Source organism: Aquarana catesbeiana, linkage group LG01 (assembly GCF_042186555.1).
Source record: "Aquarana catesbeiana isolate 2022-GZ linkage group LG01, ASM4218655v1, whole genome shotgun sequence".
NCBI classification, from domain to species: Eukaryota; Metazoa; Chordata; class Amphibia; order Anura; family Ranidae; genus Aquarana; species Aquarana catesbeiana.
In genome coordinates, this window is record NC_133324.1 from 611,438,544 (window position 1) to 611,461,160 (window position 22,617).

The 22,617-nt window shown below is 41.5% G+C and overlaps 1 protein-coding gene across 10 annotated transcripts in view; it reads right to left on the reverse strand.

Annotated features, from left to right (window-relative positions):
- The window catches only part of MAST3 (microtubule associated serine/threonine kinase 3), a 368,908-nt gene that overhangs the window by 131,275 nt on the left and 215,016 nt on the right, over positions 1 to 22,617 (reverse strand). The window lies entirely within an intron of this gene.

Sequence of the window (22,617 nt, forward strand, 5' to 3'; positions counted from 1 at the left end):
TTTTTTATTCAAAAAAGTGAATTTTTTCCAAAAAAAGTGCGCTTTTAAGACCGCTGCGCAAATACGGTGCAAAAAAATAGTATTGCAATGACCGCCATTTTATTCTCTAGGGTGTTAGAAGAAAAACCATATATAAATGTTTGGGGGTTCCAAGTAATTTTCTAGCAGAAAAACCTGTTTTAAACATGTAAACACCTAAAATCCAAAACGAGGCTGGTCCTTAAGTGGTTAATATCACTTTAAGTCTAGATTTCCCAAATTGTCTAACAGGACATCATATGAGAGGACTAGCAAGAAGTTACTGGGTTAAGGAGGGAAATAAGCAGTGAGAAAACATTTCACCGGGTGCATCATAAATATTGCACACATGGTGAATTCAGTTATATGAACCTCTCAACAGAATGATGTAAAAAGGCAGGATACCTAATTGTAGGAAACATGCTTGCATGCCACATTGAAAAAATTTACTCCCTTTGCTGTTTTGTACCTACAGGTAGGCCTACAATAAAGCTTACCTGTAAGTACAGTAAATGTCTACTAAACGTGCACCGTTTGAGATATTTACAACATGTGAAGCTGCCAGTGACGTCACAGGAGCATGTGTACTGCATGCTGTTCATTGGGAGCGCGGTATTGCAGGCTGTGAGATAGAGAATAATTAATATAAATATATATTATATATATTCCCCAGGAGCCTGTGATCATCAGCAGATCATGGGTGCAATGCAGGGCTCTTGCAGACTGTCACGTGTAAGCTGTCCGCTACCTAGCTCAACAGGCCCCTGGTAGTACAATAAAAACTATCGGTTGCAAAGTGTGTCTTGTACTTTTAGTTCTCCCATTCACAGAAATCTGAAGAAATGATGGGGCCAGGTGGGCAGAGCCCCACACAGCCACTTTTTTTTTTTTTTTTTTTATAATTGTGACAGCAAGATTGGGGAGAAAATCCCCAGTTCATTGTCACTACAGGTGGCAGACTGAGGAGACACTGCTGCAGCGGAAACACGTTCCACCCCAAATAAGGGTGTAACATGTTCCCAAACGTGAACTTGCATATACAGAGAGGGAAAAAAGTATTTGATCCCCTGTCATTTTGTATGTTTGCCCAATGACAAAGAAATGATCAGTCTATAATTTTAATGGTAGGTTTATTTTAACAGTGAGAGACAGAACATCGCATTTCAAAAAAGTTACAAATCCATTTTAATGAGTGAAATAAGTATTTGACAAAACATGACTTGGCACTTAGTGGCAAAACCCTTGTTGGCAATCACAGAGGTCAGACGTTTCTTGTAGTTGGCCACCAGGTTTGCACACATCTCAGGAGGGATTTTGTCCCACTCGTCTTTGCAGATCCTCTCCAAGTCATTAAGGTTTCGAAACTGACGTTTGGCAATGCAAACCTTCAGCTCCCTCCACATATTTTCTATGGGATAAAGATCTGGAGACTGGCTAAGGTCACTCCAGGACCTTAGAGTGACTCTTCTTGAGCCACTCCTTTGTTGCCTTGACTGTGTGTTTTGGGTCATTGTCATGCTGGAATACCCATCCACGATCCATTTTCAATGCCCTGGCTGAGGGAAGGCGGTTCACAACCAGGATTTGACGGTACATGGTCCCCCGTCCATCGTCCCTTTGATTCGGTAAAGTTGTCCTGTCCCCTTAGTAGAAAAAACACCCCCAAAACATATTTCCACCTCCATGTTTGACAGTGGGGATGATGTTGTTGGGGTCATAGGCAGCATTTCTCCTCCTCCAAACATGGCGAGTTGAGGCCGAAGAGCTCGAGATCATTGACAAGATTCTTCCGTGCAGTTCTGGGCCGATTCCTCACTGTTCACATGATCATTGAAGGTGAGATCTTGCATGGAGCCCCAGATCGAGGGAGTTATTTTGCGTTTCTTTCATTTGCAAATAATCGCACTAACTGTTGTCACCCTTTCACCAAGCTGCTTGACGATGGTCTTGTAGCCATTTCAGCCTTGTGTAGGTCTACAATCTTGTCCCCGACATCCTTGTACAGATCTCTGGTCTTGGTAATGGTGGAAAGATTGGAATCTGATTGATTGCTTCTGTGGACAGATGTCTTTTATACAGGTAACAAGCTTTAAGAGAGTGCTCCTAATCTCAGCTTGATGCCTGTATAGAAGACACCTGGGAGCCAGAAATCTTGCCAATTGAAAGAGGATCAAATATTTATTTCACTCATTAAAATGCAAATCAATTCATAACTTTTTTGAAATGTGTTTTTCCTCGATATTTTGTTGTTATTCTGTCTGTTAAAATAAACCTACCATTAAAATTATAGACTGATCATTTTTCTGTCAGTGGGCAAACATACAAAATCAGCAGGGGATCAAATGCTTTTTTTTCTGATAGCCGTGGGTGCTGCTGTTCAAATGCAATGTTCCGACAGGGGAGGGGAGATTCTTCCATTCACCTCACCTAGTTTGTGTTTGTTTTTTTAATTAGCCTTTAGGCTGAACTAAAAAAAATAAAAAACAAAAATAAAAACAAAAATAAAAACAAAAATAAAAAAACAAAAATAAAAACAAAAAAAAAAAAAAAAAGTGCACGGGCAGCATTACAGGAGATTTTTTTTTTGTTCTACTTTAACAAGGTCTTAAAAAAAAAAAAAAAAAGAAAGAAAATAAAAAAGAGAGAAGGACTTCCTGTTTCTACAATACATTCTTACAACATTCAAAACAAGAGGAAAACACTGGTTTCGTTGAGCAAAGTGAGCTCTTTAATGAAGCGGAAGATTATTTACTTGAATATAGCACAGTTCTGGATAACAGACAGCAATTATATTTAGAACAGTCATACAGATTCCAACTGACTGATGTAAATCCACATCTGCATTCTCATAAATAAATAAATTGTTGGGGAAATAAGTAAGGCTCATCAAACCTCTGGCATGGTGCAATCAAAACAACTGCATAGGAACTGTTAGGAGGCTACATAAAATGCCTAAAATGAGTCATACAGACAAGTATCAGTGCTCTGCAAGGACAAAATGTATATGACTCATTTTAGGATGAATGTTTTAAATTGTCTTTCTATGGCTATAAAGAGCAAGGAATATTCATCCAAATTTACGGATTCTGTTATAAAAGTCAATTTTGCTGGGTTAAACTCATTTAATTAACATTAAAGCGGCTCCAAAGGCTGAAGAGTTTTTTTTTTTACTTTAATCACTTATCTCTTTCTGAGATTTGTTGTTTACAAGTTAAAAACAGTATTTTTTTGCTAGAAAATATATATAATAATGTTTGGGGGTTCTAACACCCTAGAGAATAAAATGGTGGTCGTTGCAATACTTTGTCACACCGTATTTGTGCAGCAGTCTTACAAGCGCACTTTTTTTTGGGAAAAAAATACACTTTTTTAAATTAAAAAAAATAAGACAACAGTAAAGTTACCCCAATTTTTCTTATATTGTGAAAGATAATGTTACGCCGAGTAAATGGATACCCAACATGTCACACTTCAAATTGCTCGTGGAATGGTGACAAACTTTTACCCTTAAAAATCTCCATGTTTAAAAAATTCCACAGGTTGCATGTTTTTAGTTACAGAGGAGGTCTAGGGCTAGAATTATTGCTCTCGCTCTACCGATCGTGGCGATACCTCATATGTGTGGTTTGAATACCGTTTTTACATGCGGGTGCTACTCCCGTATGTGTCCGCTTCTGCACGCAAGCTCATTGGAAGGGGCACATTTAAATTTTTTTTTATTATTATTTATTTTACCTTTTAATTTTTACACTGTTCTTAAAAAAAATAAATGTGCAAACATCCCTTGTAATAGAAAAAAAAAGCATGACAGGACCTTTTAAATGTGAGATCTGGGGTCAAAAAGACATCAGATCTCATATTTACACAAAAATGCAAATAAAAAAAATTATTAAAAAAAAAATAAATAAATAATATGTCCCTTTAAGATCTATGGGCGGAAGTGACGTTTTGACCCGGGGTTATGGCAGCTAGCTGCTGCCATAACAACGATATCCCCCTTTAAACAGCTGACGTATAACGACGGTGGGCGGTCCGGAAGTGGTTAAAATAATAGAAGTAGGCTAGAAATACAATATGGAAATGAATATATGATTTTACAGTTTAAATCTAGTTATTGTAGATTAGTCACTAGAGGGAGCTCTCAGTAGCTTAGTGCAATTACTCTCTTGACCATAATTGACATAAGACCACACAGGGAGAGCAAAGTTTCAGACTTAAGCCGGCCATACATGGATCAAACTTTAGCTGTTTCAGATGGTACCAGCTGGATTTCGATCCATTTATGGGCACCCTGGTTGTAATATTGATCAACTTGTGTACAACTTGTTTACAACCAGCCTGTCAAGTTTTGCCCAAACGATTACAACCGCCGGCTATTGCTGGCAACACTAATCATTGTATTCTGCTGGGAGAACACAAAAGCGCTGCAAGAAAGATTCCCCCATCAACACTGTGTTGATGGAGGACTCTAGCCATTTTCTTTTCTTCCACTCGTGGTGGAGGGAAAGAAAATTGTATAATCTATGGCCTGCCTTAGAGGCCCCTTTCACAATTCAGCCTCTTGTAGCTCCTTTGCCCAAGGGCGACAATTCTCAAAAAGAGGAATCCCATTGTTTTCAATGGCCCTTGTTGCTTGTAGCCTGACAGCTGTAGCTTTAAAAAGCTTTTCTTTAGGCAGATTTGCACATTTCAGGTCCAATAAACTTGGACGCGCCTAAAACACGCTTCATGAGCATTTGCCACATATATTTTATACCAAAATGATGTGTTTGCTAGGGAGAGAGAGACCCAACACTCACGAATTATATATATATATATATATATATATAAAAATATAAATGGAGGCTCAGGTTACATCGCTGATTGATGCAGAATGGATTAACACAGCTGGTAAGGGAACATGCCTACCTTTAGGATCCCCAAAACACCCAATACCAGGGCATGAAAGGAAGCAATTATGCCTGGATTTGGAAACATTCTCTCCCTTACAGAATAAGAGAAAGGTAATCTTCTATATTTTTCTAGAACCTATGTGTTAGGCATGCGATTTAAAAAAAAAGGACACTGCATGACATACTTGACATGTTCTATTATACAGTGCCTTGAAAAAGTATTCATACCCCTTGAAATGTTCCACATTTTGTCATGTTACAACCAAAAACGTAAATGGATTTTATTGGGATTTTATGTGATAGACCAACACAAAGTGGCATATAATTGAAGTGAAAGTTAAGTGATAAATGGTTTTCAATTTTTTTTTTTACAAATATGTGAAAAGTGTGGCGTGCATTTGCATTCAGTCAATACTTTGTAGAACCACCTTTCGCTGCAAAAAGAGCTGCAAGTCTTTTTGGGGATGTCTCTACCAGCTTTGCACATCTAGAGAGTGACATTTTTGCCCATTTTTCTTTGCTAAATAGCCCAAGCTCTGTCAGATTGGATGGCAAGAGTCTGAACAGCAATTTTCAAGTCTTGCCACAGATTCTCAATTGGACTTAGGTCTGGATTTTGACTGGGCCATTCTAACACACGGCTGTGCTTTGATCTAAACCATTCCATTGAAGCTCTGGCTGTATGTTTAGGGTTGTCCTGATGGAAGCTTAACCTCCACCCCAGTCTCAAGTCTTTTGCAGACTGCAACAGGTTTTCTGCTAAGATTGCCCTGTATTTGGCTCCATCCATCTTCCCATCAACTCTGACCAGCTTCCCTGTCCCTGTTGAAGAAAGGCATCCCTAAAACATGATGCTGCCACCACCATGTTTCACGGTGGGGATGGTGTGTTCAGGGTGATGTGCAGTGTTAGTTTTCCACCACACACAGAGTTTTGCTTTTAAGCCAAAAAAGTTCAATTTGGTCTCATCTGACCAGAACACCTTCTTCATGTATGCTGTGTCCCCCACATGGCTTCTCACAAACTGCAAACAGGACTTATGGCTTTCTTTCAACAATGGCTTTCTTCTTGGCACTCTTCCATAAAGGCCAGATTTGTGGAGTGCACAACTAATAGTTGTCCTGTGGACAGATTCTCCCACCTGAGCTGTGGATCTTTGCAGCTCCTCCAGAGTTACCATGGGCCTCTTGACTGCTTATCTGATTAAAGCTCTCCTTGCCCAGCCTGTCAGTTTAGGTGGATGGCCATGTCTTGGTAGGTTTGCAGTTGTGCCATACTCTTTCCATTTTCCGATGATGGATTGAACAGTGCTCCGTGAGATGTTCAAAGCTTGGGATTTTTTTTTTTTTTTTTTTTTAATATAACCTAACCCTGCTTTAAACGTCTCCACAACTTTACCCCTGACCAGTCTGGTGTGTTCCTCGACCTTCATGATGCTGTTAGCTCACTAAGGTTTTCTAATAAACCTCTGAGGGCTTCAGAGAACAGATTTATACAGAGATTAAATCACACACAGATGGACTCTATTTACTATTTTTCAGAGAATATGCAATAACACAAAAACTTTTCTTTCACTCATGATTAGTGTTTGGCTGAAGCCATTTTGGAGGATTTTATATAGACTTGTACTACAAGTTCCTCCGGGAGACCGGGTATTTAGCTGCGTCACCAACACACCCCTTTTGGGATCTTTGGCTGAAGCCATTTATTATCAATCAACTCTGGTTACTCTTTTTAAATCATAATGAAAACAGAAACTAGCCAAATGACCCTGATCAAAAGTTTACATACCCCAGTTCTTAATACTGTGTATTGCCCCCCCCCCCTTTAACATCAATGACAGCTTGAAGTCTTTTGTGGTATTTGTGGATAAGGTTCTTGGTTATCTTTTTATATCCCTTTCCTGTTTTATACAGTTCAACTACCTTTTCCCACAATTCTTTTGCTTTCCCCATGACTCAGAATCCAGAAACATCAGTGCAGCACTGGATGAAAGATGCAAGGGTCTGTCAGGAGTCCAGAAACGCATTGACCTTTTATACACACACACCAATTACAAGCAAACGGATCACAGGTGAGGATGGTTACCTTTAATAGCCATTCAAACTCCTTTGTGTCAACTTGTGTGCATCACCAGGGTATGTAAACTTTTGATCAGGGTCATTTGTGCACTCCACACTTTCCAGATATATAGTTGTAAAAAATGTTGAAAACCATTTATCATTTTCCTTCCACTTCACAATTATGTGCCATTTTGTGTTGCTCTATCACATAAAATTCCAATAAAATACATTTACGTTTTTGGTTGTAACATGACAAAATGTGGACAATTTCAAGGGGTGTGAATACTTTTTCAAGGCACTGTATTACTGCAAAACGTGCTTAGATGGTTTGTGCCGCATTAGACATTTGAGCCATGTGTGAAGTAGGTTATGTGGCATTTGTTGTTAGGATTTCAGCATTCCAAAGATTGGCATTTTTCCCCACTGTGATGTAGGAAACCGGAAGAGTCGAGGATTTCGTCACTTTCGGTTAGATGTTGGAAAGCCATTACGGGCTTGTAAAGCATCTGATCTAACTAATCTCGGTACGACGAGATGCTTTTGAGGGCAGAGGAAAGATCTGGGGTCTAACAGGACCGGTCATTCTTATTGCGATCACAAGGAATGTTGTTCATCCCTCGTGATAGCAATAAAGTTGATTAAAAAAAAAAAAAAAAAAAAATGGCATTCCCTCTATCCCCCTGTGCTCACACGCAAATGTGTACGCAAATTCCCACACTCATTTATAAAATGGTGATCACACCACACGTGGGAATTTGCTGCCTGCAGATGTCAGAGCAAGAGCAATAATAATTCTAGTATCAAACTTCTTGTGCAACTCTAAACTGGTAACCTGTAAAGACTTTTAAAGCATTGCCTATGGAGATTTTTGGGTACCGTAGTTTGACTGTTGGCGTAACATTATCTTTTATATTGTACCAAAAAATGGGTATCGTGTTTATGTGCACTAAAATTCATTAAAGCGTAATTTTTCCTAAAAAGCTAAATATCCTGAGACCTAAAAATCGCAACCACCACCATTTTATTCATTCACCAGGGTCCCGGCTTTCAATATATGACTTAGGGGTTTAAGTAATTTTCTAGCAAAAAAAAAAAAAAAATTTTAAAAAATGCAGATTTTACATATATGACAGAAATGTCAGAATTGGCCTGGGGGGTAAAGTGGTAAACAAGATCTTTAGAATAACTTAAAGCTAGCACCATCTGTCACATGAAAAAAAAAAAAAAAACCTCACAGTTCTGTATAGCAACGTTTGTAAAATGACAATCTTTGCAATGCTGAATCCTAACAACAAATACCACATAACCTATTTCACACATGGTTCAGATGTGCAACCGCACAGTGCTGCTTTAAACTTCTAGGCAGGCTTGCAGCATTATAATAGAACATGTCAAGTATGTCATGCAGTGTCCTTTTTAATCACTTAAGGACCGAGCCTCTTTTTGAGATTTGTCGTTTACAAGTTAAAAAAAGTTTTTTTTTGCTAGAAAATTACTTAGAACCCCCAAACATTATACATTTTTTTTCTAACACCCTAGAGAATAAAATGGCGGTCGTTGCAATACTTTGTCACACCGTATTTGCGCATCGGTCTTAGAAGCGCACTTTTTTTGGAAAAAAAAAAACACTTTTTTGAATTAAAAAAAATATAAGACAACTGTAAAGTTAGCTCAATTTTTTTATATCGTGATAGATAATGTTATGCCGAATAAATTGATACCCAACATGTCACGTTTCAAAATTTCGCCCGCTTGTGGAATGGCGAAAAACGTTTACCCTTAAAAATCTCCATAGGCGAGGTTTAAAAAAATTCTACAAGTTGCATGTTTTGAGCTACAGAGGAGGTCTGGGGCTAGAATTATTACTCTCACTCTCCCGATCGCAGCGATAATTCACATATGTGGTTAAAACACAGTTTTCATATGCGGGCGCTACTCACGTATGCGTTCGCTTCTGTACGCAAGCTTGGCGGGAGGGGGCGCGTTTAAAAAAAATGTTTTATTTATTTTACCTTTTATTTTTTAAATTAAAAAAAAATAAACAAATACAATTCTGTCACTTTTATTCCTTTTACAAGGGATGTAAACATCCCTTGTAATAGAAAAAACCATGACAGGACCTCTTAAATATGAGATCTGGGGTCAAAAAGACCTCAGATCTCATATTTATACTAAAATGCAAAAAAAAAAAAAAAAAAAAAAGGCCCTTTAAGAGCTATGGGCGGAAGTGACGTTTTGACGTCGCTTCCGCCCTGCAATGTTATGGAGAGGGGTGGGGGCCATCTTCCCCTTACTCGTCTCCATATCAAGGGGAAACGCGGCGGAGGGCACCGGAGTTAAATCGCATACCTAACACATGGGAGCTAAAGAAATATAGAGGATTACTTTTAAAATAAACAAAAAATTTGATTTTTCCTACATCTTGCCTGTAAAATCCTTTTCTTGGAGTGCATCACGAGACACAGAGCAGCCATAATAATTACTATCTGCGTTATTCACCACCTATGGTGAATGGACACTGGCAGATCAAACAGGGAGTACTCCCCTATATAACCCCTCTTATACAGGAAGTATCTCAGTTTTGTAGCAAGCAATGAATATCCCAGAAAACAGGGGAGGGACTTCTGTGTCCCATGATGTACTCCAAGAAAAGGATTTTTACAGGTAATATGTAGGAAAAAAACCCTTTTTCTTTATCATACAACACAGGACACAGAGCAGCCATAATAATTACTATCTGGAATGTCCTAAAGCAATGTTCTTGATGGGAGGGAGACACAATCACAGAAACTGCCACCTGAAAAGGTCCATACTGTGGCCAAGGCAGTATCCGCCGTGGCTCTGATATCCATCTGGTAAAGACCTGTGAATGTATGAGCCAAAGACCATATAGCAGTCTTGAAAACCTGAGCCACCGACATCTGATGGCGGAAAGCCCAAGATGCCCCCACACACCTGGTGGCGAGCACTCTCACCAGGCTTAAATGATTAACTGGTGGATCCAATGAGAAATTGGGCTCTTCCTGGGCTCTTCTGGCAGCACAAACAAGGATTCCTGACCAGCGCCGGCAATTCAAGTAAATGCAAACTTACCGCTTCCGCCACAGGACTCAGATTCATAACAGGGGTCCAACCTTCACCCATCACGGAGAGCTCTGTCATGAAAGACCTTCAAGGACTTGTTCCCCCTTAATCTGGGGTCCAATCCCCTGGACCTGTATAGCACCCTGCTGGAAAGCCCCTTGGTCAGAACAAACACTGCACAGGGTTCCATTACACAAAGGCCCAGCGCTGTAAGGCTTTATTACAGGCAAACCTCCAAGATTCTTCTCCCGTATCCAACGAGGCTACCATCCATTTTGGCTGACAGCTTTTTCGAATGGATCCAACTGAAGTCCTCAATTCTTAGTAGAACTGCTCCAGACCTTCAAGTATGCTCCAAGAGCACATAAAGAAAAAAAAAAAAAAAAAAACCTGAGGTACTTCCTGTATGGGAGGGGTTACATAGGGGAGGACTTCCTGTTTCATTGATCTGCCAGTGTCCATTCACCTATAGGTGGCGCATAACCCAGATAGTAATTATTATGGCTGCTCTGTGTCCCGTGATGTACGATAAATAAACTATAGCTGGCCATAGATGGATCAAAATCTTACTGGTTCAGTGGGAACAGGATGCATTTCAATCTATATCTATGGCCGTTCCCATTCAAGAGCAGTCGTTCTAAAGACCGGCTCCTCTCAAACAGGACTACTGGAAAATTTTGCCTCAATCAGCACTGGATTAGCGTATTCCAATGGCGGAGGGGTGAGAAAACAATGACACAGCAGGGAGGATTCCCCCATCTACCTGAATTGTGTGGATGGGGGAATCCATTCACTCAGACTAATAAAAAAAAAAAAAAAAAAAAAAAGTGGACACATGCTGCCCCAAGTTCCGGCTCAATGGGCTCTTTCCAAGTGGTGGATAAGTGAGTCTTTGTTCTTTAGCGTGACGGCTTCCATTTCAAAGTTACACAGGGTAAATACTGCCTTAACTTCAGTGACAGCATTCTGCATGTGCAAGTAGATGGGACTCAAATGGTTAACATTACCAAACAGAGAGAGCAGTGTCCTTCTGTTAGGGCCATCTTTGTGTACCCTGATCTCAGACAAATATGCCAGCATGTTTTTAACTAACAGACAAATAAATCTGAATTCCGGGTCTGTTTTAACCTGTTCGCTCATGGAACCCCTCAAACATTTCATGAAAATGTCCTGATCCCTGAAACCGATACCTTTGTGGTGCGATTTGAGCCCATACAAAATTAATGGACTCAAATTGCTGCAAAAAATAAATTAAAAAAAAAAAAAAAAAAAAAAAAAAACACCACACAACACACATGGTATCAGTGCAACCCTAACATTTTAAGCATGAAGGTTATTTTAAAGGGTTAGTTCACCTTTGCTGGCTTTCGCCAAAAAGATTCACAAGCATTACAGAATCCTCAGTACATTACATAAAATAATTTTTATGTTTTTATCTACTTATTTCATCCCTTTCCATCCTGCAGATGGCAGGATGTACCTAGCGTTGGATGCACAGACTCAGTAACCCACAAAAAAAAAAAAAAAAAAAAAAAAAAAAAAAACCCCGGCTTTTTTCCCCTTCCCACACATGCGCAGTCCACTCTTTCACAGTTGTAGAACCCTGCACATCCAACACTGGTTACGCCCTGCCCATCAGCAGGATAAAGTGGGGAGGAAAATGGAATAATCAGCTGAAAGATTAAACATTCTTTTACAAAACAAATCACTGCATTGTAATGTACTGAGGACACTGTAATGTGACTGCGAGTGGCAAAAATTTCTGGCAAAATTCAGTAAGGGAAACCAACCCCTTAGGGCCCTTTCACATGGGCTGTCCGGCTAGGTCCACCTGTCAGTTTTTCAGATGGACCTAATCAGACCTTGCAGTCTCCTCTATGGAGCGGCAGATGTCAGCAGTGACATGTCTGCTGACATACGAACCTGCCCGCAAATTCCAAACGGATGGTGGTCCTATTTTCCATCCGTCTGGCAGATCGGATGGCACCGGATGGAAATGGACAGGCGATCCGTTTCCATCAGATTTCCCGATAGAGGAAAGCGGGACTGGGTCCGTGTCTGCTCTGCACTGCGGAGAGGATCTGTCATCCGCCTGCTCAGAAGGGATCAGAGGAGCGATCCCCCGCTGAGCAAGCGGAATTCGTTCCACAAAGGCACCCGTGTGAAATTCCCCTGATTTTTCTTCCATCCCATCGCTGCTTACCAGTTATGCTGAGTTCACTCCAGAAAACATACTCAGCTGCACACTGAATTCAGCATTGCCCTGCAGTGATCTGCTGTTCAGGCATCATAGCTTGTGTCCCACGCCTGCATCTTGTTCTGACCTTCTCCCCAACCGGCTTTTTCTTCCATGTGTATATGAATGCATGTGTTAGAAGAACCTTAGATTGAAAACTTCTTGAGGACAGGGACTAATGCACTGCAAGTGCATCAACAATCTGCAAGTAGCCAGGGATGCTAGATTACACTGCTCCAAACTGGCTGGCACTCGAGGAGGAGTGTGGACCTGTTTAACCGACATGCGTCCGCCTCTACAAAAGGACTCAGGGATGCTGACAATTGGCAGCAAACATTGAGGGGCTTGGCTGGCCACCAGGGGCTCCCCTACTACCCCACGCTGGGGAGGAGCCTGATCAAAAAGGTGAGCAAGAGAGGGTTCCAAGCCCTTGAACCCAGTTGCATCACCTCAGAGATTGTAAAGAGACCTTGGGGAAAAGGTCCCAACACTAGTATACTAAAAAAAAAAAGTTAATCTTAACCAAGCAAATCAGATATGCAACCCCTCTAAGCACGCTGTTCTGAAGTCATAGGGAAGCATACACTTAGAAGGCCTCTGCAACTAGCACAAACGGCCTGAGGGAAAAAAAGAAATGGTTTTGATGATCCCGTTAGGCAGGGACGAAACACAGCTAAATTGGTGTTCTTTTTACTGTAGATACAGCGATTCCAGTTTTAGGTAGCCCAAGCCTCTGAGCGATCTTAAAAAATAATTGGTGGAAATTGGCAGTCAACACACACAGCGTGAAGAGATCCTTACAGATCCTCATTCAGGGCAGGAAATTAGAATCAAAGTGTCACTAAACCCACGCTGTAAAAAAATAAAAACCATCAATAAATGGTGCATTACATGCTGTTCATACTCCGTCTCTAGGAGATTGGTTTTCAATATTCTGCAAAAAACCTGTCTGATCCTGCTGCTCTCTCCCCCTTCTGTTCATGTCCCCAATTCAGCTTGGTATTTTCCAGTTGTGGTGGTAACTCTGCACATGCTCAGTTTTCAGTGAGTTTCAATGCTGAGCAGGGGCGTTGCTAGGTTTACAAAAGATCTGGGGCTAGAGCCTATATCAGCGAAGTAAAAGTCATACGCTTGGCAGGCATATACACATGTATATAATATACAGATTGTCACATGAGGACAGGCTGGGGTATACAGAGAACCAGCTTAAAACACAATGGGGATGGGATATTACATATAGATAGAATAGGAGGGAGGTGAGGCATCCATCAAAGACACAAGCTGGAGGGGTGCGGCAGCCTGTGATTGGCAGCAATCTGCCCACACCATGTTATTTCCACAAAATAATAAAGATTTAATTTTAAATAAATATATATATATATATCTCTCAATTTAAAACAGTTTATTGATATTTTTACTCTGTATTCCAAAGGCTGTTTTTTTTTTTTTTGAACAAATTTTTTTTTTTATTAAAATAATTACAGTGCCAGAGAAAAATACAAGGGACAATGTAAATTAGTGTGTGTTTAGTATCACTTCAAAAAGGTGACTTCACTTGTGATACAAATTTTTGTATCTGCATGCTCAGATGTCCTCCTTCGCTTGTTCATGTTGGAGAAAAAAAAAAACAACAAAACTACAGGCCCTTTAAAAGGCCTTTTTAAAAACACAGAAGTGATATTAGGGTGGTCCTTGAGAGCCACGCCAACTTAAGGCCATCAACCGGGATAAACTTAATGCAGTGCACTTCGTTAAAAAACACCATCACACGTATGAACTTGGAGGTATAATGATACATTGGATTCCACCTGTTAATCGAGGAGGGGACAGAAATATGGATTGGATTTTTTCCGCCTACAGATTGTACCTCCCGAGGGCTTAAAATACTTTATGCTTCAATTAATATGTTTACTTTGGCCTCTAGTGCCATTTCCTGCAACATTCAATATCTCTATGATAACAGAGGCCATGCTGAGTGAAGAGTTGCTCATGCGCTTGCCCATTGAGGGAAGAGACAGTGCGCTATGACAACTTCCTGGTTCCTGGGGACTGCATGACACACCTAGTTCCAGATAGCATGGCAACACATAGCAATGTATTTGCATGCAACATTGGACCTATGGACTTCCGGGGGGGGGGGGGGGGGGGAGGTGAGATGAGAGCCTATCAAAGTCTAAGGTAGGCTGTGGCTGGAAGGGGCTGAATGCTGTACCGAGTAGTACCAGCATTTAGGACCCTGTCAGGGAAAGCTAAAGCTAAACAACGTGTGCAAGGGGCCCAAAATTCAAACATGGATCTTTGGAGTTCACTTTTTTGGGTGTGCTGGCTATCCATTTGAGCGAGCTTTGTGGTATTACTGCTGGCCATAAACTCCTTAAAGTGGTTGCAAAGGCTCACTTTTTTTTTTTACCCTAATGCAATCTATTCATTAAGGTAAAAAAAACCTTCTGGGTGCAGCTCCCTCCCCAGTCCCCCCTTATACTTACCTGAGCCCCATCTCCAATCAGCGATGTGCATGAGAGCAGCGGCTCTCCCTCCTTATTGGCTCTCACAGCAGTGGGAGCCATTGGATCCTGCTACTGTCAATCACAGCCAGTGAGCCAATAAGAGAGCGGGGCGGGGTCAAGCCGCACTCTGTGGGTGAATGGACACACAGAGCATGGCTGTGGACAAAGTCAGTTAGAGTGTCCCAGAGCAAGAGGCTTGCTATTGGGGGGCAATCGGCAGGAGCCATGACTGCTGGCAGGGGACCCAAAAAGGAGGAGGATCGGGTCTGCTCTGTGTAAAGCCATTGCACAGAACAGGTAAGTAGAACATGTTTGTTATTTTTTTTCTTTCCTTTAGAATCATGTTGGGGGGGGGGGGTGTTTCTATGTGGATTGGACAGATTTAGGTTTTTATTGCTTTCTGTGTCTCTGCTGGGGATAGTCACCTGCATGAATGGTCAGGAAAAAAGAAAAAAAAAAAAAGTGACATGGATGAGCTCAATGGATCATCTGCTCAATTCACTGACAAAACTATCAGATTTCCCTCTGATCCCAAACACTTAAATTAGGTTTTTTTATTTTCTTGTTACCGAAGTAACTGAAATTGAGGTGGATCAAGAAAACCAGCTAAGCAACTAGCACTTTCAGGAGCTGAAGAGGAATATAGCAGCCTGAGCTGCTTTTTCTTTTTTTAATCACTGCCTGGGGTGTATGTGTGGAGGAACAGGGTTGCTTTTACTTTGTTTTTTCCCATGTTTGAAGTAAAGTGGAAATCACAAAATAATCCTGTGAATATAAAAAAAAAGGGAAAAAAAAACAAAAAAAATAAATAAAAAACTAAATTAGCCACATTTTTAAGCACTAGTAAGCTGCAGCTGCAGTTTATACGTACTTATATTTTTTTCTTTTGGGTTTAGATACACTTTGAGGTCTCGTTAACAAGGGGCGTATCAATGCATACCACGCATACGGTCATGTCCATGCAGCTGTTGCATGCAGTTAAACGTGGCTCTTGCACAGGGTATGCATTGATACACCCCATGTGAACAAGACCTTGACCACTTAAGGAACGCCCTTAATGTACTGCAGACGAGCGCCTGCTGTAGGCAAAGCGATGTACTAGTAAGTCGCTGCCTACTTCCAGGCAGGGTGCGCGGATGAGCACCCCCAGCCAGCTTCTGTGGTAACTGTGCACAGCGGGAGCCTGTCAGCAAGTCCCAGCCAATGATTCACGCTTGTAACGTGATCGGCTGTGTACATTCACAGCCGAGAGCTCTGTGTTAAAATTCAGCACGTAGCTGTGTACACAAGGAGGGATCTGTCAGTTTCTCATCCCTGCAATGCAGGGATGAGAAACGGGGAGATCATTAGTAAAAAGCAGCACACTGTATACAGATTACATATAGTTAGGCACTTATTTAACCCCTTGATTTTCCTAGATGTTAACACATTCCCAGCCAGTGTCATTAGAACAGTGACAGTGTATATATTTAGCACCGATTACTGTAATAATGGCACTGGTGATGTCAGTGGCAGTTAGTCAATTCATTCCCGTTTGCCAGTCATTGTGAGATTGTCTGACGCAATATTGCAGTCCCATATAGTTTGTAGACGCTATAATTTTTGCGCAAACCAATCAGCATACACTCATTGGGATTTTTTTTTTTTAATCAAGAAACATGTATCAGAATACATTTTGGCCAAAATGCATGAAGAAAATCGGTTTATTTTTTTCTTGGATATGTTTTATAGCAGAAAGTTTTTTTTTTAATCTCTTTTCATATATAATCACAAAACATGAAAAACCCAGTGGTGATCAAATACCACCAAAAGAAAGCTCCATTTGTGTGAAAAAAAAACATGATATAAATTTTGTTTGGGTACACCGTTGCATGACCAGTCCAGATCCTCTTCTTCTGGGGTCGCCCATCCTCCTCTTTATCGGGTGCCCCCAAGAAGCCGCTTTCCATGGGGGCACCCGTGCGGGCTCGCTCCCGAGTCCCTGCTGCTGCATCCATTGACATAGATGGCCCCCTGCTACCGTGTCACAGGATTTGATTGACAGCAGTGGGAGCCAATGGCTCCTACTGCTATCAACCTGTTCAATGATGAGAGAGACAGGAGCTGGAGCCTCTGCGCTCATCGCTGGATCAGGTAAGAAAAAAAAAAAAAAAAAAAAAAAGGGGGGGGGTGGCTGCAGCAAAGAAGGTTTTTCATCTTAATGTATAAAAAGTAGCAAAGTGCGGAAATTGTGAATGGGGTAAAATCTTACGGAGTTAAAGTATATCTAAACCCAAAATAAAAAATATAAAAATATATACGGCAGCTTAATAAGGTGCCTGCATTAGAAATATTTTTAGGATTTTTTTCCCCCCTTTAATACAATTCACAGAAGTATTGAACTTCAAACATGTCTGCCTTAGTACAATTCGATTACATGGGGGGGTGGGGAGATATTAAAAAAAAAAAAAAAAAAAAAAAAATATTGAACAGAATGCTGTATTTCTAGCAAGATCAACAGGTTCTTATCCTGGAAACCAATGCAGCCACCACATATATGGTCCAGAAAGTCACAAAATATAGCATACCTTGGTTTAGTTGTCCTTTAAAGGCTAAGTTCACCTTTGGAACATGTTGCATGTACGGGCAGACAGCTGTCCTGAGAGTCTGCAGGAGCCTGAGATTGCAATGCTCTGCAGACTCCTAGTAAAATAATAAGTGCACTTTTTTTTTTTTTTTTTTACCTGAGAGCTAGTAGAAGATGGCTCTACTCATTTTGTACATGACAGTTGCACAAATGTTTATCAAATCAAAATACACCAACATCATTATTAATGCACACACATACAAACACAACTTTTAGATTTCTTAATAAATGTAAATGATAAAATGATGTTGATAGATAAATTAAAAAAAAACCTTCAGGCTGATTTAAACATATTTGTTGTGGTAATTTGCATTCTGCAGTGCCATTTATTTTGGATCGCACATGAACATTGCAAGAACATCACAATGCACATAAATTTCAGTGCACAACAGCTCACAGATGTGTGTATTGTGATGGAAAAAAAGGCTTATGCATGATTTTAAAGAGGAGCTCCAGGTTTCCCATCCTCAAACAAAAAAAAAAAAAAATTAAAAAAGTCAGCAGCTACATATACTATACAAATCTAACCACTCCAACCCCCGGAAGATTTTACCCCCTTCCTGACCAGAGCATTTTTTACAATTTGGCACTGCGTCACTTTAACTGACAATTACGCGGTCATGCAATGCTGGACCCAAACAAAATTTGCATCTTTTTTTTCCCCACAAATAGAGCTTTCTTTTGGTGGTATTTGATCATCTCTGCAGCTTTTATTTTTTGCGCTATAAACAAAACAAAAATGCCAATTTTGAAAAAAAAAAACAATATTTTTAACTTTTTTGCTATAATCAATATCCCCCAATATCCAAATGTTTTTAAAAAACAATTCCAGGTTAGGCCAATATTGTTCTACATATTTTTTAGTAACAAATACAAGACAAAAAGAAAAAAAACGCAACAAGCATATATGGATTGGTTTGCGCAAAAAAGTTATATCGTCTACAAACTATGGCAAAGATTTATGGCATTTTTATTTATTTTTTTTTCCACTAGTAATAGCGGTGATCAGAGATTTTTAGCGGTACTGTGACATTGCGGCGGACAGGTCGGACACTTGACACATTTTTTGGGGTCATTGACATTTATACAGCGATCAGTGCTATAAAAATGCACTGATTACTGTGTAAATGTCACTGGTAGGGAAGGGGTTAACTCTAGGGGGCAATCAAGGTGTTAAATGTGTGTCCCTCAGCATGTTCTAATTGTGAGCGGATTGGACTGACTGGGGGAGGAGACATATCATTGTTCCTACTTAGTAGGAACAAATAATATGTCTCCTCTCCCCTGACAAAACAGGGATTTGTGTGCACACACACACACACACACACACACACGCACACACACACAAATGCCTGTGCTGGCTCTCGTGCATGCGATCGCGCCCGCCGGCCACGTGCATCGGGTCCCCCACCGTGCAGCGGGCGTGTGCCTCCAGCGGCGCACGCGCATCTTCTGCCTGTTTTTAAAGGGGAACCCGCACGGGCTTTCGCACAGCGGTGCCATTGTGCTGCAGTAAATATGTATGAGCCTGTTGGAACACTTACCTGTCCAGGGATCCAGCGATGTCCTCACCTGAGCCGATTCTTCAATTTGCTTGAGGAAGTGAAGCCTTGCAGCTTAACAGTTGGTTTCCTACTGCACATGTGCGAGTTACTCTGTGCTTCTTAAAATGGTCCCGTAGTCTTCTGGGACCTGCGATGTGTCCCAGTAGGCTGGTTCAGCTTGCTACGGCACATCTGACCGGAAGTGGGAATGGGTACCTGTCGAAACCAGGTACCCACTTCCCCCCAAAAAGTGCTAAATGTGGCTGTGGGGAGATGCAAACAAGCTGAAATTCTCTTTTTGGGTGAAGTTCCTGCTTTAATTGCATTGTAGTTTGCTGGCACTCTTTTAAAAAGATTGGGCTGCCTTAACGCAATGCATGTTAAGGCACAAAAACATACAGCAAATAGTTACAATGTGTGTGAATCGGCAGGAGAGATCCTGTCATTCATCCACTTCTCCATTCACAGAATGCATTACATTGTGAGACAATATGAGTCCTGTATACGTCAGAGGGGACAGGAAGGGGAGGGCGAGCTGATCAAATCATTTACAGACGCTACTGCTAACCCCTGCAGCGCGAAGGAACGATTTTCACATGAGCAGCAGCCTGCAGGAAACGGGATACACACAATTAACCCTCACTCAAGGGAATTTATAAAGGGCATCTAAGACACTCTTTAGAATTCCAACATGCCTCCACAAGACTGTCGGTGCAGGCGACAGATTCATGTACCTGACCTGGGGCATGCACCACATGTGGAGGCACACTGAGACTGAAGGTCCATACGGACCTCTGCAACGCTTCCGCCTAGTGCTTCAACTGTTACACAGGCAGTACAGCAGCAGGGAGTTCTGAAGCTGGGTGGGCAAAGTCTGATGGGATTCAAACACACTACTTACCTATCAAGTCCGCTTTAACAACAAGTGATAGGTAGGGAGGGGAGCAGAAAATCTGCCACCTGTTACACACAACGTACAGAAACAGGTACTCTGGTTGTCTCTGAACATCAACTCACCCTTGGCTTACACCTATGCGTTTTTTACTGCAAAACACACTACAGTCCATTTAATATTGTTTCCTATAGATCTTGTTCACATCTGTGCGTTTTCAGCCGGTGCTCAACTTTTTCTTTCCTGCAGCAGATTGCGTTTTGCTCGACTTCAATGAATCCACACCAAAAACGCAAGTGTTGTGTTTAAAATGTTTTCTTTGTTTACTTCTAATAGGAAAGTATGACAGTTCTGTTCATGGAGTGCAACTTTGATGCTACTTGAGTGCAAGAGAGTGTAAAGTTGCATTTCATGACCAGAACTGTCATACTTTCCTATTAGCCAAAAATAAATAAATAAAACAAAAAAATAAAAAATGACAAAACGCATAAAAACAAAAGTGTGTTCAAAAATGAAAACACTAGTAAATGCATCAATCGCAATCTCAACAGATGTGAACCTAGCCTTATAGTTGGTCTTAATTACGTCCAGTTTTGTTATCTACAAACTGGAAGTCATTTTGTCTGAATCGGACACATTAATTTTGTCACTTTGTAAAAGTGGTGCTAATACGAACTACCGAAATCTGCCACACGTTGATAAAGCTACCAAAACAGGCAGCAGGAAATGTGGCGCAGGCCAAAGCGCTGTAAGGAATTTATTGAATTCCCCTGATTACGTATGATGATATATCCCAAAAAACTAAAAACTTCAGCTTTAATCCTTTTACTGCCGTCACTAGCGCAGAAACTACAGCTGCCCGGAGTGACAGTAAATCTGACAAGCTGAATGTTGGCTGTGAGATGGAAGGTAATAGATCATTTCCACACACTCCCATTACTGCCGTTCCCTCTGACTGATGCTCTGCCCCCCCCTCCCCTCTGCATGGCAGGTACCACCAGAGAGGAGGCAGATCAGCAAACGCCCCACCAGGGTTTACTTCCGCTTTAACCACTTGCTTACTGGGCACTTAAACCCCCTTCCTGCCCAGACCAATTTTCAGCTTTCAGCACTGACGCACTTTGAATGACAATTGCGCGGTCATACAACACTGTACTCAAATTGAATTTTTATCATTTTTTTCCCACAAATAGAGCTTTCTTTTGGTGGTATTTGATCACCTACCTCTGCGGGTTTTTATTTTTTGTTAAAAAAAAAAAAAAAAATGTAAAAAGACTGAATTAGAAAAAATTTATTTTTTGTATATTTTGTTACAAACATTTTAAAACAGGTAATTTTTCTCCTTCATTGATGTACGCTGATGAGGCTATACTGATAGGCAGCACTGCTAGGTGGCACTGATAGGTGGCAATGGCAGGTGGCACAGATGAGGCATAATTGCCTCTTCCTCTTCGGGATTGATGTCCCTTGCAGATGAGCCGGTGACCGGCTTTTTTTTCCTCCTCGCGCTGTCAGCGTGAGGAGAAAAAAAAAAAAAAACGATTACCGAGCTTTTGTTTACATCATGTGATCAGCTGTCATTGGCTGACAGCTGATCACATGGTAAGGGGCCGGGACCGGCCCCTTACTCGGATCGGTGATCACCCGAGTCTCAGTGACTCGTGATCACGGCGCGTGCACAGGGGAGGCTGTCCTATGATGGCCTCCCGGAAATTCAGGTCCGCGCTGTGGCTGTCATTCGGCTATAACGCGGACATCAAGTGGTTAAAGCGGTTGTATGCCCCTTTTTTACCTACAGATAGTGAAGGTCTCCCACTCACAGCCCCGGAGCCGCAAACCCGGAAGGAACGCCGGGGGGGGGGGGGTCAAATGTCAGCTCCCTCAGCAGCGACCGGGATGCAATGCCGACACTTCGTTCTAAGATAAGCATCGGTATGTGGTGCATACTAGGTCATTATGCCTTTCAGGTTTTTTTTGGTTTACAGGTATACAACCTCTCTAAAGGGGCTTGTAAAGGTTCGCGTTTTTTCACCTTAATAAAACACCTGGCAGTGACCGACCCCCCAGCCCCCTGTTTTACTTACCTGAGCCCTGGAACTTCATTCGGCGACGCGCTCTTCCTCTTCAGGGGGATCTCGGCTTTTGATTGGATAGATTGATAGCAGCGCAGCCATTGGCTCCTGCTGCTGTCAATCAAATGACGCGGGCACCGGGGCCATTCGACGGTTATGGACGCCAAATGATGGGCTTGGGAGAGCGCTTCTGATGTGGGGAGGAGGCAGGAGAGCTGCTGAGGGACCCCAGAAGAGGATGTTCGTGGCCACTCTGTGCAAAATGAGCTGCACAGTGGAGGTAAGTGTGATATATTTGTTATTTATTTTTATTTTTTTTTAATGATCAAAGCATTACAATCACTTTAAGTAGTATTAGGTAAGGGATACATAATAGCCAAGGTTAAGGCCCCTTTCACACTTGTGCGACTTGGGACTGCAATGTCCCCTGACAAGCTGTACCCCATAATTTCCAATGACTACCATTCATATCTGTGCGACTTCAAAAGCAGTCCCTGCACTACTTTGGGCCGACTTTGCTGGGACTTGAGATCCATAGACCTCAAGATCACACAGGCATTGCTTCAAGATCACGTTGCACAAGTGTGAAGGGGGCCTAAGACCCCTTTCACACTGGGGCGGTTTGCAGGCGCTATTGCGCAAAAAATAGCGCCTACAAACCCACCCGAAACAGCCGCTGCTGT